At 42.5% G+C, this 3382-nt stretch overlaps 1 non-coding gene across 1 annotated transcript; it reads right to left on the reverse strand.

Annotated features, from left to right (window-relative positions):
- Nucleotides 1-3010: 3010 nt before the first annotated feature.
- Nucleotides 3011-3163, reverse strand: LOC129780774 (5.8S ribosomal RNA). The gene has a single exon (XR_008744027.1). It is a non-coding gene; the product is annotated as a 5.8S ribosomal RNA (ribosomal RNA).
- Between the last annotated feature and the right edge of the window lie 219 nt (nt 3164-3382).

Here is a 3382-nt window from a genome sequence, read left to right on the forward strand (position 1 = left end):
ATTATAAGCAATTTGCCTTTCAAAAAGTGTGCCTTCTGAAGCGCCCACCTTAGCTAGCGAGTCCGCTTTCTCATTCCCCGGTATTGAGCAATGAGAGGGAACCCATGCTAAGGTAATCTTGAATAATTTTTCGACCAAAACACTCAATAGTTGTCTTATTCTTGTTAGGAAATAAGTTGAGCATTTATCAACTTTCATTGAGCGGATTGCCTCTATTGAGCTGAGACTGTCTGAAAAAATAAAATAGTGGTCGATGGGCAATGTTTCAATGATCCCTAATGCGTAATATATCGCACCCAGTTCAGCGACATACACGGAACAAGGATCTTTGAGTTTGAAAGAGGCACTGGAATTTTCATTGAAGATGCCGAAGCCAGTGGACCCGTTTATGAATGAACCGTCAGTAAAGAACATTTTATCAGATCTAACTTTCCCATATTCTGCCGAAAATATCGGCGGAATAGAATCGGAGCGTAGGTGATCTGGGATTCCATGGATTTTTTGTCGCATGGACAGATCAAAAATGACAGAGGAATTGCAGAAGTATGGGAAGCAAACTTGGTTGGAGATGCCTGGTGAAGGGTGCACGTCGTGGGTAAGGTACTCATGGTATAAAGACATAAAACTTGACTGAGGAGTCAGTTGGAGTAGATTTTCGAAGTTATCAATCACCAATGGATTCATGATCTTGCAACGGATGAGAAATCTGTAGGATAATTCTGTGAACCGAAGAGTAAGCGGGGGTACTCCTGCCAAAACTTCGAGACTCATCGTATGTGTCGAATGCAAACACCCCATGGCTATACGCAAGCAACGATATTGTATTCTCTCCAGCTTGAGAATATGAATCCTGGCAGCTGATCGGAAGCAAAAACTGCCATATTCTAACACTGATAATATCGTTGTTTTGTACAACTGAATGAGGTCTCCTGGATGGGCACCCCACCATGTTCCGGTAATTGTTTGGAGAAAATTGATTCTTTGCTGGCATTTCTGTTTCAAATACGCAATGTGTCTCCCCCAGGTACACTTAGAATCAAAATATACACCCAGGTATTTGAAAAACATAGAGTGTTGGATCGTTTTGCCGGATAAGTGAAGCTGGAATTGGGCGGGTTCGTGCTTCCTAGAAAAAACGACCATTTCAGTTTTCTCCGTAGAGAATTCGATACCCAGCTTGAGGGCCCACGTGAACAGATTGTTCAGGGTATCTTGCAACGACTTTTGCAGAACGACGGGATTAGTACCCGTGATGGAAATAACTCCATCGTCTGCAAGTTGTCTCAACGTGCAGTCTCTAGTTAGACAATCATCCATATCATTGACGTAAAAACTGTACAAGAGGGGGCTTAGGCAGGAGCCTTGTGGTAGGCCCATAAAACTGTAACGAGAAGATTTCGAGCTGCCATGAGAGAAAATCATGTGCTTTTCTGACAGTAAATTGTACAGGAAATTATTGAGAATTGGTGAAAGTCCACGATTATGAAGCTTCTCTGAGAGAATTTCCATGGAAACTGAATCAAATGCCCCTTTGATATCGAGAAAAACGGAAGCCATTTGTTCTTTGCGAGCAAATGCGATTTGGATTTCAGAAGATAGCAGCGCGAGACAATCATTTGTCCCTTTACCTCGGCGGAAGCCAAACTGCGTATTTGACAGCAAATTGTTCGTTTCGACCCACTTGTCCAAACGAAGTAGAATCATTTTCTCTAACAATTTACGAATACAGGATAACATTGAAATCGGCCTATACGAGTTGTGATCGCTAGCCGGCTTGTTGGGTTTCCGTATGGCTATCACTCTCACTTGTCTCCAGTCATGCGGGACAATATTCAGCTCCAGAAACTTGTTGAACAAGTTCAGCAAACGCTGTTTTGCCAAGTCGGGAAGATTCTTCAACAAGTTGAATTTAATCTTGTCCGACCCCGGAGCTGAATTGTTACATGAGAGAAGGGCAATTGAGAATTCCACCATCGAAAAATTCTTATAATCGCTTTGAAGTGGAATGTCGCGTACGACGTTTTGTACAGGAACGGTGTCGGGGCAAACCTTCCTTGCAAAGTTAAAAATCCAACGGTCAGAGTATTCCTCACTTTCGTTTGTATGGTTCCAGCCACGCATTTTCCTAGCCGTATTCCAAAGAGTGCTCATAGCGGTCTCCCTTGACAAACCATTGACGAACTTCCGCCAATATCCACGCTTTTTTGCTTTAATCAAACCTTTTAGTTTGGCTTCTAGAGCTTGGCACTTTAGAAACCATTCCACTAATCCAGTTTTCCTGAATTTTTTGAAAGCGGATGATTTTTCAAGGTAGACCTTTGAACATTCCTTGTCCCACCAAAGTGATGGAGGACGACGTCGGAAAGTGGTAGCCGGTACACGTTTCTTTTGAGCTTGAAGTGCGCTTTCGTAAATCAAACTCGATATAAAGTTATACTCTTCGAGTGGAGGAAGTTCATGCATTGAAACAATTGCTTCAGATATTATTTCCGCAAATGTTCTCCAGTCAATATTCTTCGTGAGGTCATACGAAATATTGACTGACTCACGAAAGCTTGATTCATTAGCGATCGATAAAATTATTGGTAGGTGATCACTACCGTGGGGATCTTGGATTACCTTCCACATGCAATCCAGGGATAACGAAGAAGAGCATAGAGATATGTCTAGCATGCTTGCCCGTGCAGGAGGTTTGGCTATTCTGGTTGCTTCCCCAGTATTCAAAACTGTCAATTTGAAGTTGTCGCACAGATCATAAATCAAAGTGGCACGGTTGTCATCGTAGAGTGATCCCCATGCTGTTCCATGGGAGTTGAAATCACCTAAGATTAACCGCGGCTCCGGCATTGCCTCGATAGTATCAAAGAACTGATGGCGACCTACCGTAGTTCTGGGAGGGATATATATCGAAGCAATGCAGAGGTCTTTGCCATTGATTTGTGTCTGGCAAGCAACAACTTCAATGCCTGTCATCGATGGGAGAGTGACTCTATAGAAGGAGTGACATAATAGGCACTCAAAAATGTGTACATCGTACGTGCTGTACGATGTGCAATATGCGTTCAACTTGTCGGTGTTCATGTGTCCTGCAGTTCACATTCTGACGCGCATTTAGCTGCGGTCTTCATCGATCCACGAGTCGAGTGATCCCCTGCCTAGGGTTTAAAACAGATGATTGTAACTAATTTTATGAACAAATGAAAATTCAAAAAAAATACCGCAGGACTTTTTTGACAGCCTAATATATATATATTTTTTCCGAACCTCTCATCAATATTGGTATCAAATGAAAGGGCTTGACCAGTAGAACACGGTTATTCATGAAAAATGTAAATCCAAAATGGCCGCCACCATAAAATGGTGTCCGCAGTAACAGAATAAC

The sequence above is a fragment of the Toxorhynchites rutilus genome, chromosome 3, assembly GCF_029784135.1.
Source record: "Toxorhynchites rutilus septentrionalis strain SRP chromosome 3, ASM2978413v1, whole genome shotgun sequence".
Classification (NCBI taxonomy): domain Eukaryota; kingdom Metazoa; phylum Arthropoda; class Insecta; order Diptera; family Culicidae; genus Toxorhynchites; species Toxorhynchites rutilus.